The 14,162-nt window shown below is 40.2% G+C and overlaps 1 protein-coding gene across 2 annotated transcripts in view; it reads right to left on the bottom strand.

Moving 5' to 3' along the window:
* SLC16A7 (solute carrier family 16 member 7) overlaps positions 1 to 14,162 on the bottom strand; it is a 219,678-nt gene that overhangs the window by 178,581 nt on the left and 26,935 nt on the right. The window contains exon 1 of one of the 2 annotated variants that reach the window (XM_060244968.1): positions 3,637 to 3,680. The exons of the other annotated variant lie outside the window; for it this stretch is intronic. The gene's annotated coding sequence lies outside the window, so the exon portion shown is untranslated. Of the gene's footprint in view, positions 1 to 3,636; positions 3,681 to 14,162 lie in introns of those variants that run through there. 2 annotated transcript variants of the gene reach the window in all.

The following is a 14,162-nucleotide window of genomic DNA, read 5'->3' as shown; positions in this document are numbered from 1 at the left end:
ATCGCCAACCCCTCTCCAACATCCCACGTCAGGCCAGCACATTCAATGCCATCGATCCTTGGAGCCGGGAGAGCCCGAAAGGTGTAATCCTCCCGTATGAACAACACTACCCCTCCCCCCCGCCCGTTATTCCGTGAGTGTGACCGTGGCCCTAGAGATCCTTTCCAGCTAATTGAAAGAAGCTACTTGATTCCAGTGTCCTGGAAAGCTCAAGATAATAACTGCACTATGAGAAATGGAAAATTCAAGATGCATCTAATGAAACATAGGCTAGAGACCATTTGAAGGATCATTCTGGAGTAGTGAAATTGGTGCCCCGCCACCTCTATCTCCTACCTCTTTATGTTGGGTCAGTGATTTTTAGTAGAGTTTTACTGAATACAGAAAGGTTTCTCAACATTGAGTACCAGTTACTTGGAATCTTAAATGCCTTGGCTTGACTTTTTCTTTTCTTTTTTTTTTTTTGGCTTAGTACTTTGAAGAAGTGTTCCAATTGGACTCTGGGTTAAATGCAATGCAGTCTCAAAATGCTACTCTACCTATAATGTATGTTGATTGCCACTGAATTTCTATCTGATAAATATCACAGAAGAGAAGTATTTTCATGTGATATATTCATATGTATTATTTATTGTGTCACTGGAACTCTCCATTCTCTTTTGCTCTTTCCATAATGTCCTTTCCCCTTTTACAAGTTTGCCACTTGTGCTCTTCTCTCATTGTCTTTACTGAATAATGCATTTATAATGTACCTCAGGTTTTTATTAATAGTGGCCACTGGGATCTCATACATGCATCCCTGTTACATTAGTATTTCATGTGTGCATTAAAGCATTCACAATGCAGTCCTAAGCAGAAGTATATCCTTGTAACTCATTGACTCACTGGGTTTAGGAAGGTGTGATTCTGTTTAAGATTGACTTTAAGATGTCTATTCTATGTGCTTCCCAGATACATGACCATTTCAATTTTTTTTCAAATATTTGCTATGTGCTACAAATTATCACCCTTTTGTATTATTCTTGCTGATTCCCGACACACACACATACACAAACACACTTCCCTTTTTGTCTTTCTCATTGGACCAGAATTGGATACTGTGACCCTACAAATTTTTGTCTCTCGTTTTTTGTGTGCTGTTAGGAAACAGATTGTCAAACTCTAAGCCAACACCATAAAACAATCACACAAAATTACTTTATTATGGCTTAATTGCTCACTGTGCCCTTGCTTCTTCTACCTTTCATTGCAATGTTCTTAATACTAAGTAGGTCAGGCATGATGCTTCCTTCCTCTGAGGATATCCAGGAGAAATTAAGAATGGTTAGAAAAGAAAATCTCCTGTTCTCAGTTTTGTCTTTTCCTCCCCTTTTTCTTGACTGTTTGAAGAGACTGGAAGGTACCTTGGCAACTCAATCTGGGTACTGTTTCTAAAGTATCCTTTTAGAAAAGTAAGAGTAAAGGGAATACTAAGCAGGCTTAGGTTTCAGGAGCTGTGAACAGGATGCCATGGTAAGCCAAATTCAGTTCTGCACTATCTCTCACATATTCAACTTTTCTTTACATTCAAGGGATAACTAATAATTGTAAAAGGCATGCATCCCTGCATAAGAACATAAAGAAGAATCCTGGTGCAGCAAGATAACCTGATTCAGAGTTCTCTACAAGAATCATAGCAACTAGCAGATACCAGGTGATCTGACATAAATTAGTGGTCAGCAAACTATAATTTATTTTCCAACCACCTCAACAATTAAAACTTATATTGATCTATAACATTGTTGATAATCTCCAGACATTAATATCTGTCTGGGAATGTAATATCATACGTAACAGCAAAACCTAAAGAAGGCTTCTGTGTAAGTTAAATGCTTATTTCAATGTTTTAAACACTGGTTGTTAAATATTGCCTCATTAATCGGTGATTTTTGTTAATGAGACCAAGGTAGCTATGCTATTAATCCAACCCATAAATACCAGCATTATGCATGGTTTCCAGTCCTATGTGGTATGCCCTCCACAGAGTACAAAAGTAGCAAGATTAACAAACCTCTGGCGTGTGACAGTTTGGGGATCAAATTTCATTCAGGTTTTGTAGGTTTTCAGTCACATAAGGCAACTTTAAAATCATTCTCCAGTACCCTGTAAAGTTTTCATGATTCCCATCTATGCATGCACAGAAACACATATGGATTGGGATGATAACCATCTAACAAAACTCTGTGTCAAAAATACCTCTCTGAAATATATTTATTTAACAAGACAATGCCTTTTCATAAAACACTGTTTCTGAAAAAGAGTATTCCTTTCCGAGTCCTGCGTTATGGCTTTGTCTCACTTTAAATATTTTCCTTTTGTGGAGTTTCACACACATCGAGTTGCATAGGCACTCACACACATTCCCGTCTTCTTAACATTATATTTCTGCTCTGTTTTCTTCACCTTGAACGATGTCATAAATTTTGCCTTAGAGTCCTCAATTATCTTTTATCAACTTCAATCACAATTTTTTCCTAACAACAAGCTTAATTAAATGTCACACATATTATATTTTACTTGTTTTACAAATAACAATGACTAAATATAATCTGAAAGTAATCTCCAAATACAAAATTTAGATAATGGATAATTTTACAGAGAAATGATTACAGGGAGACACACACACAAATTACTAAAATTGCTTCATTTTACAGTAATCAAAACATTGCTTCCTTCACAAAACTGGATACATTGTGGGTAATGTGTGAACAACACTCAAAATGAGGTCAGTTATAAACAGTAGTTAAACAGTGGTAGTAGAAGCAGTTAACTGGATCTTCTACATACTAGATAGTAATTGCCCAAAATATCTCAGCTTGATTGCTCAACTCCAGTTTAAATGAAGTCCCTGTCTAATTCATTCAGTTAACAATACCCTAATAACACATTAAACAATCAAAATGTTCAATTTTAAGTCACAGAACTGTACAAATGAAACAAGTCTCCCGCTTAACAGATGAACCTGGCAACTTGTTTGTCAGATCTCCAAAATAACCAATGTTTTCACTTTTCATCTTTGCAGCAGACACCATTTCATTAATTACTCACAGGTATTGCAATCTGATATATGCAGGAAAAGTGAAAAAACAGAGCTTAGTTTTTGCACAAATTAGTCAGTTTTGTGATTTAGGCAGAGACTCTACTTCACTTATAAATTGCCAAACATCACCAAATTTGAGAAAGAAGTAATATTTGACATATTTCTTGAATAAAGGAATTTCCTAACAACATTATAAAACCCCCTCCTTCAACCCTTTCCAATGTTCTAAAAATTGTCAGTGAATAGGCATGTGTTATCAAGTGCAACAGATTTTTGTTTTAAATTCAGTTCTGTTGAAGTGAATGGGTTTGACAGAGTTATGATCTGGGTTGCCTGTATATATAGTCTATACACACACACACCATTAAAAGCCTATCCAATATGTGATATATACATTTAAATCATTTTAACCTGATAGCATGTTACAAAGAATTTAATGACTGTCTTAAATTCATCTATTGGCATCCATTGGTACCAATGGATGCCAATAGATGAATTTAAGACAGTCCAGCAGTATCCATATATATGAATAAAACATGAAGAAAAAGATGTTTTACCTGGCAGAAGGCTGCACTTCAAAGACAATAATCAAGGTGGCAATTAAGACTTTACAGTTTGAGCCTTTAAACCCTTTTTGTAATCCTGATTGGTTGATGATGAAGCATGCTGCATTATTGTTTATTTCAGATGCCCAATTGCAAAGACATCTCAAATTACTGCATAACATTATGCAGATACTACTTTTAAATGCTGTTTGGAGAACTAATGGTCATTTATGAAAAATCCTAATTTTTTATAAGCCATGATCCCTCATAAAGTGTACCAACTCTATATGTAGATATAGTGTCACCTACAGCAGGAAGTGCAGCTACTTTATCAAAAAGACATTTAGAAATGTAAATTAAAAATTAAAAATGCAATATAATTACTGTTATTTTCATAACAGTAATTAAAGCTTTTATGATTAAATCAGCTAAATTCAGTTGTAATGGCTAGAGGTCCACCTTGAACATAGTCAAGGATGTGCATAACAGTGTGTTTATCTGTGATTTTTTAATTGTCTTTAAACAGCTGAGTCCTTGCTAGATCATGCTCAATGATCATACAATTCCTCTCATTTTCAAAAGCAGTTTGTCATACTGCCTTGGGCAACTGCTGTTAACAAAATACAAGGTCAATGACTGCATAAGCACAGCTCATGTAATTCTTTGAGTAGTAGCCATAGCAAATTTCCAAACTAAGTTTTCTAGAAGCATATATAAATTCCAGTTTGTTTGGTGCTTCTGAGCGCTAACTGAAGCAAGAAAGGCAATTAACCAGTTTTCCTGCAAACTTCAAATTAGGGATGCCAGCCTCCAGGTGGGACCTAGGATCCCCTGGAATTATAGTTCATCTTTAGAATACAGAGATCAGTTCCCTTGAAAAAAAAATGGCTGCTTTGGATGGTACACTCTATGGCATTGCATCTTAGTCAGGACCAGTGTTCCTTCTAAGCTGAGTTAGCATGAGTGGTGCAAAGTGGTAAAGCTGCAGTACTGCAGTCCTAAACTCTGCTCATGACCTGAGTTCAATCCTGGCAGAAGCTGGGTTCAGGTAGCTGGCTGAGGTTGACTCAGTCTTCCATCCTTCTGAGGTAAAATGAGTACCCAGGTTGCTGGGGGAGGGGGGGAGTGTAGATGACTGGGGAAGGCAATGGCAAACCACCCCATAAAAAAGTCTGCTGTGAAAACACTGTGAAAGCAACGTCAGCCCAGAGTCAGAAATGACTAGCGCTTGCACAGGGGACTACCTTTAACTCACAGATTTTTAGCCCCCAGCTCGCATATGTTTGTCTTAGTTCAGGAAGGATGACCCCAGAGCACAATAATTTATGTACTAGCTCACAACTTTAATGCCAGTAGCTCATAAAGTAAAATTTTTGCTCACAAGACTCTGCAGCTTAGAGGGAACATTGGTCAGGACCCTGTCCTCCCCAAGCTGCACCCCAAATCTCCAGGGGTTTTCCAACCTGGAGCTGGCAACCTCACCCCCCACCCCACTCAGGGCCAAAGGAGACCTGGTAACCATACTTCAGATCCATGTAACTAGTCTGTGGCTCTCCTAGTAACCAGAAATAGGAGGCTGACCTGTATTTGATTATAATACAAAATAATGGGCTTAATCAAACCATGATTTAGTAGCCATGGTAGTGTGATATCTGAATGAAGATGTTCAAATGGACAAGATTGTCATCTGCAACATTATTCTTTCTGTCAAACAAATGACAGTAATCCTGTTCACAAGTTACAGTGAATGTACACTTGAGTTTATTAATAATATATATATATATTGATTAATTCTCAAGTTACATTCAATGCACGTACAACTGAGCATATTATTTAAACCAGGGGTGTCGAACTCATTTGTTATGAGGGCCAGATCTGACATATATGAGACCTTGCTGGGCTGGGCCATGTGTGTACCTATTCAAGATCCGCAGGGGTTTTTTTTTACCAGGAACACACAGGGACGCAGTTCCAGCTGGCTTGGTGTCAGAGGGCATGGCCTAATATGCAAATGAGTTCCTGCTGGCCTTTTTCTACCAAAACCCCCCTGAAGATTAGGTAGCAGATTTATAAACTTTATAAAGGAAACAATTAAAGATTTTTAAAAAAACAACCTTAAAACATTAGCGATCATTGGTGCTTTCTTTGTATCTCTCCCGTGCAATCCAGGGAACTGGGCAAAATAAGCTCTGGCTCTTTCCCTCCTTCCCCAGGGGCAGAGGTGTCACTAGGGTGGGTTGCACCCTGGGGTGTAACTGATTCAAGTCACCCCCCCCCATTGGGCATCACCCCTTTTGGAGGGCTGAGTCACCCCCTCCGCACACAACCCCGCCCACTTCTCATGGCCCCTCCCTCATCCACCCTCTGGTCACATGACCAGCCCCCGTAATCCAAGATACCAGTTTTGCAGCATTTAAGTTTCCCCCACTCACCCACACGCTTTTAGCTGAGCCGGCGGCAGCGCGGCCCCGGTTTCAGAATCCCAGCCAGCCCACACACAGCAGCAGCGTTCTAGTCCCAGGGCCAGCCCCTTCCTGTTGGGGGGGGTCATGGGTCAGTGCCTGGGGCCAATGAGAATGCTCTGGGGGAGGGCCGAAGGCCCCCTTGGCCCCGCCCTAGTGACGCCGCTGCCCAGGGGACCAGGATGGGGAGGAAGAGGGGCTTGCCTCAGTAGCTCTGCTGTGCTATTGAGAGAGACTGGCAAAGCAACCTCTGTCTCCCTCCCACGCTTCCTCCCCAAGGGAGGAGCCTCCGCCAAATAGAGATTTTGCTCTGTAGCTCCTGTGTGCTTGAGCAATTCTGGCAAAGCAAGCTGTGATGCAGAAGGAAACAAGAGAGGGAGAAGAAGCAGATGACAGCCAGTTGCTCGGGAGCCTGATTCGGCCCTGGGCCGCATGTTTGACACACCTGATTTAGACCATACATTTATCTACCTACCAGTCCTTGGTTTCATTTATAAATCAGCACATGTTGGTTCTTTTTTTTTTTTTTTTTTTACAAACATCAGTACATGTGTATGTGTAAGACAAATATGCATTCACTGTAACATGTGAACAACAGTCTTCTCTTGGATGGAAATATCCAGGCCTTGAATTTAGCAGGAGCTCACAGGAGCACAGCTCCTGAACCTTTCTGAGGGTTCAACCTCTTCCCCCCCCCACCTACCTTGTCCACTGAATAGTAGGTGCAGCTGCATAATAATCCCTGGATTAGGAGAGCGGGCAGCCAGTCAGCTGCCAGGAGCTTTGCCATGCCCCCAGCAGCCCTGATTAATTCCTGGAGAAGCCCACACCACCCTTTTGCCACTTCTTATGTGATTTTTGGTGGCAGGTGGCTTGCTAGCCATTTGTCTGGGGGGGGGGGGGCAGCCAATCCTCCTGGAGCCTACAGTAGGCCCTGTACTAAGAGCCCTGTAAAGTCTTGGAGGATTGGCTACATTAGAGGTGTGTGGCCTGATATGCAAAGGAGTTCTTGCTACAAAAAAAGTCCTGATCCCCAGAAAAGGTACAGTCCAGTCAATGTTTAAATTACACAGTCCACCAAAGTCAATGGACCTGCAAGGGTGCAACTGTGCTTAGCATTGAACTATTACTAGGGTTGTCTGGTCCAACTCAAGAAATATCTGACGACTTTGGGGGTGGAACCAGGAGCAAGGCTGTGACAAGCACAATTGAACTCAAAAGGGAGTTCTGGTCATCAAATTTAAAAGGACCGTGTGTCTTTTAAAGGCCTTCCCTCCATATGGAAATAATGAAGGGGCTCATAGAATTGGACCCCCCAGTTGAATCTTTTTGAAACTTGGGAGGTGTTTTGAGGAGAGGCACCAGATGCTATGCTGAAAATTTGGTGCCTCTATCTCAGAAAAACAGCCCCCCAGAGCTCCAGATACCCATGGATCAATTTTCCATTATAACCTAAGGGAATCAGTTTCCATATAATATAATGGAGTGCCTAGCAGATATTCCCCCCACCCTTTCTGATAACCCTGAAGCAAAGGGAGGGCCTCCAACTGGGGATTGGCAACCCTAATATTACTTATTCTTCAAGGATGCAGATTCCCAAAAGCCATAATATTGAATACCAGGCTTAGGAACATCATGAACATTTTAATAATTTCAAATTGGGAGAACTAAGCACATGCTTAACTCTCCTTCTAGAAAATTCAGAGAACTTAAACACTGTTAATACATAGAATAAAAATAAAGAACTAGATTAAGCGGCTATGCTTTTTATAAGTGGTCTTAGTTCTACTTTCCCTTTTCAACAGTTTTACACAGCCTGTTTACAAGAAGAATGACTCAAACTTTGAAATGATCTTCACTCCAGAAAGCAATGCAACATGTGGAAATGGCATGGAAAACAAATTTTGTAATCTCAGCTACACAGAGGAGCAAATTGAAATTTATATTTCATTGTATAACTGGCATTAAATCTTTCAGCATTGCAAGGTCTCATGCTCAGTAGCATTTTAATATGAGAATTTAGCAATTCTCTGGGTCAGATGTCATAAGAAAACTGTACTCATTTTATTCAAGGCTGTGGCAAGCATAATTGAACTCCAAAGGGAGTTCTGGCCATCACATTTAAAAGGACCGTGTGTCTTTTAAAGGCCTTTCCTCCATATGGAAATAATGAAGGATAGGGGCACCTTATTTGGGGGCTCATACAATTGGACCCCCTGGTCCATTTTTTTTTAAACTTGGTGGGTATTTTGGGGAGGGGCACTAGATGCTATACTGAAAATTTGGTGCCTCTACCCCAAAAAACAGCCCCCCCCCAGATACCCACAGATCAATTCTCCATGATTTTCTATGGGAATAAATCTTCATAGGGAATAACAGAGTTCCCAGCCTTCCCCTCCCCCCGCTTTCTGATAACCCTGAAGCGGGGGGAGGGCCTCCAAACTGGGGGATCCCCTGCCCCCACCTGGGGATTGGCAACCCTACACACATAACACCAGAAGGCTACCATATCAGACACGGAAGACTCAGAATTGCTGTTAGAAAGATATTTTCTCTTCCCTCAGAAGGGCAAATCTTCCTATATCTTGTCATACAAAACTTACAGTAGTTCTGCAACAGCATAATCCACTGTTTTCGCTACCAAATCTACAAGGCAGGACAGAACCAGCCTGTCTCATTTATAATTTCAATGTATAACTAGCATATTCCTTTTTAAGAGAGATGGTGCAGTTAGAATTTTTATAGCAATATGTTCATAGGTACAGAACTCATCTAAAAGATTTCTCTGTCCTTTACATAGGCTACATAAGATGACTGTTATGTTGGTTTAGAACTCAACAAAATGGAGCATGGAAAAGAAGTACCCTGAAAGCATATTTGGCAAAACAGACTATCTAGCAAGAACAATAGATCACTTCCTCTTGTTTGTCACATATAGGAAGCAAACTATTGTTCTCACTGGTTCAAAGTTCAACAACTTGGTGCTTGCTCTTCCCTGTTCCATAAATAATAGATAACATAATCCCACTATGTAGAGAACACTCAACACTATGCTTAAATGTTCATTTAATCCACCTACTCCCACACATTGTCTTTTGATTAAAAGAGAAAATCATGTATCACCTTTCTTGAGAATTAGAAATAATCTCAATGACCAAAGACTTTTTTTCTGAAGGAACACAGCAGCTTTAATATATAATTCTCCAAAATAAGTGCAATGCATGTAATCTATTAGACTGGCATTCCACCAAGGAACTCAGAGCAGTATACGTGAGCTGGGGCAGCTAAACTTTGTAAATATTAATGAAGCAGAAAAACTGCCATATAAAATTGGTTTTGAACACATGTTAATTTTTCTCTGTCTCTACATTTTCCTCTCAAGCGCCTTATTAAATATGACTTAAATGCTTTTACCATTAGCTAGTTCCTTCTCTCTGCCATCTGAGAATCCAGCAGGAGCTGCTAGAGTGGGAGAAGAGGGAGCAGTAGAAAGCTTCATACACCTGATAAAGCATCAAGACAAAAATTTAAAAAATGACCTGGCCTTTCTTCTACTATCCTTTTAAAAACTAAGAGTACAAACTTCACCTGCTTATAATGGTCACCATTAGTGTGAGGTAAGCATAGCAGCCTTGTGAAGTCTTCACTGGCCTCTAGACTAAGGGCCCCAAACTTTTTTAGCCTATGGATACCTTTGGAATTCTGACAGGGTTATAGGTGCAAGCACAAAGCAACAGCCGCAGGAGATGGAGCCAACCACCAAATGGCTGCCACAAGAGGTGGAGCCAAGTACAAAACAGTTGCCACAATAGGCAGAGTCAAGGACAAAATGTCCAGGAATTCTGCCTTGCATAACTCCAATACTAACTGTTCAATATTTCACAAAGCTTACTGTCACACAGTGGAGTTACTTGTGCTGTGGTGGCAACTGCTGCCAAATCAACTTTAAAAAAAAAATCTGCACAGCCAATCAGCTCTCCAATGGCCAATCAGAAGCCTTTCTAGGCAAGAGCCCGCCTGGCTCCCACCTGCTTTCTAAAAACACTTGGTGGGAAACCGGAAAGTGTTGGTAGATGACTACCACATTGGAGATCCCTACTCTATAAGCCAGAGTCAGAGACGAGTTCCTTCTAACTCTGTAGTTCCTTACAGTGACTTCCTTGCAGAAGGGAAGTTCTCCCCACATCCTTCTTTTCCTTTTCCTTTAGCCAAGGGTTGTAAACTTCAGCAGCATCTCTAGTTTCTTGACAATACATAATTTACTGTATAAGAAATATTTTTAAGGGTATTGTTTTACTATTTTATCATTTGTATCTCTTTTCCTTCTAACTTTGGTAATTTAGAAGTTATAAAAATATCACTTCTTTCTGTCATTGCAATTGACTGTGCTCAGTTTCTGTCTCACAAGCTTAAAAGTTACAAGGCAGGAAAGGGAAAGCTGTGACACAAACCAACACACATTCTGAACCAGAGGTCCAATGCCCCCTCTGAAAATGCTCCCATTACAAATTGTGATTCCAAGCTGAATTCCAAAGTTATAGAAATTCAGCCTCATCTATAATAGCTCACTGAGGCTAGACTCTCTGATAATGCTTTATATTGGGTGCTAGGTAAGTCAAAGCATGAGCAGAAGATTATGGTGAAATACTCTAACATCTAGCACCAGTGCCTATAGGCAACTTTTAAAAATCCATGGTCCTGCTCATACACCTGGATGCTAATAAATCATCCAGTACAGGCAGAATTTATGTTAGAGTTCAGAAACTACATGAAAATTGCTTATGTAAATTGAGAGTGGGAAGTGGTTGTTTCACAACATTTGGGAAGAGAAGTCAAGAAGCTTGCCACCTGGCTGAAAAATATCTTGCAACAGAAATAAAAGAAATATCAAGAGATTATGCTAGCACAATGCTAGCACTCTCTCTCTCTCTTTTTGATTGAATGGATATCCTCTCTGATCCACTTAGCTTCCTTTCCAGTCCAAAGTCAGTGCTTAACTGACTCTTCTTCAACTGCCATTCCTTAACCAACTTTCTCAACAGATCCCTTCAAACAGCCTGTCACTCAAAAGTCCGCAGATTCTGTTTGGCATTAACCCTTGACAGTTCATCATAGTTACCTTATTCAGAAAGGACCTGTTTGTGTTCCTCTGGTTGGACTGATTCTCTAGTGCATAAGCTACTGGAATGTCCCTTTTATGAAGTTCTTAGATTGCATCACATTACTCCTTTTTTGATTGATTAGCCTGGATTATCTGTGTCTGAAATAATACCCTTTTTATTGAATGGCATGGATCCTAAAGTTATACTGGCAATTGAAAAATTTATTTCAGTCCTTATGTCCCTTAAGTAATAGACTTAAATAATTCCACTACTTAAGATCTATGTATCAAGGAGCTGCTAAGGGATAAAGGAAAGAAATAGTGCAACTATCAATATCAGATACACCCCCATAAAAAAAGAGAGAGAGCAGTCACATTGAACAATGCACTTTTTATAAATTATTTATCCAGTTCTAAGACATACAACTGAAGATTTATTAGCTTAGATAACAAGAAGCCAGAACTGAGTAATAAGACCTGACAAGGGCATTGGACTGTTTAATAACAACATCCTTAAGTCTGTTAAATGGGACAAAGGTTAAAGCTCAAAAGGTAGAGAACATTTTATTTTCTAGCATTATGTGACTGCAAAATGAATCTCTTCAAGTCATCCAGTGTAATTATTATTATTGTAAAAACTACAGGCATAGAAAGAAATATAGAAGGAACTATTTCAAAAACAACATAAAGCTCAGTGAGATTCTCCACTCACATAACAGATACATTCCTTAATAGTTAAAAAAAAAATGGAGAAGGCATCCCCTAGCCGTATTTAAGCTAAACATTTAGCTTTGTCTCCATTTTAAACTAGTGGTATTAGGGATGTTATTCCAGGTAATATCTCTGAATTTAGCAGGGATAATTTTATCTTGTGCACAGGTTGTCCACATCTTTAACAAGCACTTCAGATGGCAAGCTGTTGGTTATCACAACATACCACAGACCTGTTTTTTTAACATCTTCAAAACATTACAGAACAGAGACACAGGACAATATTCCATGATCTCAATATACCATCATAGTTAGCTGGTATCTCGGAGGAGGACCAGATATCTTGAACAGCATGTAGCGGAGTTGTCAGAATCTTCTGGTTAGATTCTTCAATCAAATCTATGATAACATGCATCAACAATGGTAAGCCAGAAAGCCATTGTGTTAGCAAAATATTGGGTGAGATCACATGAGAGATTTGGCCTGACCTAGCCACTCCTCCCTCCAGATTTAATGTGTGGGATCACATGCACATATCTGCCCTCAAAGTCCTGCCCATACTTGCCTCATCTTAGGATGGGCTGCGACCAGAACTTCCCAGTAGCAAATTTCTAAAACACTTGCAGGACACTTTTCCCAGCTGCCTGAATGGCCGGGGCACACAATGAACCTGTCCCATAGGTACAGGAGCAGTCTGAATGCTCCTCCTGTGTGTGTACAGCCAATGCCTCTCCTTACAGTAGGTCAGGGGATGTGTGCTTGCCACAGTGCACATCAAAGAGCACTGGCTACTGCTGCACCAAATTCCCAATATGATCTCATTCATTTGTCTGCTTCCTGATTAAAATATTACAGAGCAAACACTGAAAAGCCAGTTAGAACCACTGCCTACACATTGAGACTTAAGTTCCCAGATATATACTCACAGAGAATGAGAAATCATTCCTTCTATACATTGAATTCAGAATTTCTTTGATACAAAGAATTCCTTTTATACATTGAATTTGGCTAGAAGTTGGGGCAAGACCTTTAAAATGATTTCCCCCATGATGTGCCTTCCAATAAAATCAACTAATGAATGTGACTTACTTAACAAAAAGGAATTTTAAGACTTATATGTGAAGGGTATTGTTATGTATGTGGACTCAAGTGAAGACTTTGGATGTTCCTGCCTGGCTCATTGGAGCTATACAGACTGAGTTTGGGGACTTGGGAACAATGGACTGCAGCATCCAAATCTCTGCTGCCCAGCACCAATCACAAGCCCCCGCCTGTTTGAATGACCCAATAATGTGCTTGCACGGGAACCCAGAGATGTATATAAGTTTGACCCCATTGGCCTAGTTCCCAGTCTTGATGTGCAGCCCTATACCATGCTGTACCAAATAAAGAGCTTGTTATCACTCATACCATGACTCATCGATGCACAGAACCCACTATACATTAGGTATGTACACAGCTTTTCTGCCATATTCACACAGGTCTTCTGTTTTCCCTTATGTGTGCAATGTGATGGAAGTTTTCTGGTTTAGATCAAACTTAAGCCTTAAGTCAAACTTAAATTTGCCATGATATCTAAATGAGGGCATGTTGGGGAAATGGTATTCGTTTACTTCCCATAAATGCTCTAGACCAGAGATGGCTAAACTTGCTTAATGTAAGAGCCACATAAATGTTTGAGAGCTGCAAGACATGAATGTCAGATATTGGTTGGAAGGAAGGAAGGAAGGAAGGAAGGAAGGAAGGAAGGAAGGAAGGAAGGAAGGAAGGAAGGAAGGAAGGAAGGAAGGAAGGAAGGAAAATAGATGGGGAGGGAGGAAGAAGAGAGAGGTGGAAAGAAAGAAATGTTAAATGCATTGTCCAGGCCACCAGCTGGTCATATAGTAATCTATAGTTTATCTAGTCATCTATAGTTGGACATCACAGCAGATTAAGGCTTTCCAAACCAAGAAGATTTCAGTTGTCTGCAAGCAAAAAGGGGAGGAGAAAACCCACTGAGAGCAGGGAAATCCTAGAGCATTGCATGATGCCATAACATTGCTCTCCAAGAAGTGAAATCCAGGGCATTTTTTGTAGAAAAGCCCAGCAGGAACTCATTTGCATATTAGGCCACACCCCCTGACAACAAGCCAGTTGGAACTGTGTTTCTGTGCATTCCTGCTCAAAAAAAGCCCTGGACATCACAGCATTGCTCAATGTGTTTTCTCATCCCATTTTTCTTCTATTGCTTCACTTAGCAAAGGCAAGGGGGCAGAACAGCTGGG

This window comes from Heteronotia binoei, chromosome 8, assembly GCF_032191835.1.
Source record: "Heteronotia binoei isolate CCM8104 ecotype False Entrance Well chromosome 8, APGP_CSIRO_Hbin_v1, whole genome shotgun sequence".
Lineage (NCBI taxonomy): Eukaryota > Metazoa > Chordata > Lepidosauria > Squamata > Gekkonidae > Heteronotia > Heteronotia binoei.
Note: the sequence above shows the minus strand (reverse complement) of the source record. Positions and strands in the feature narration are given on the sequence as shown.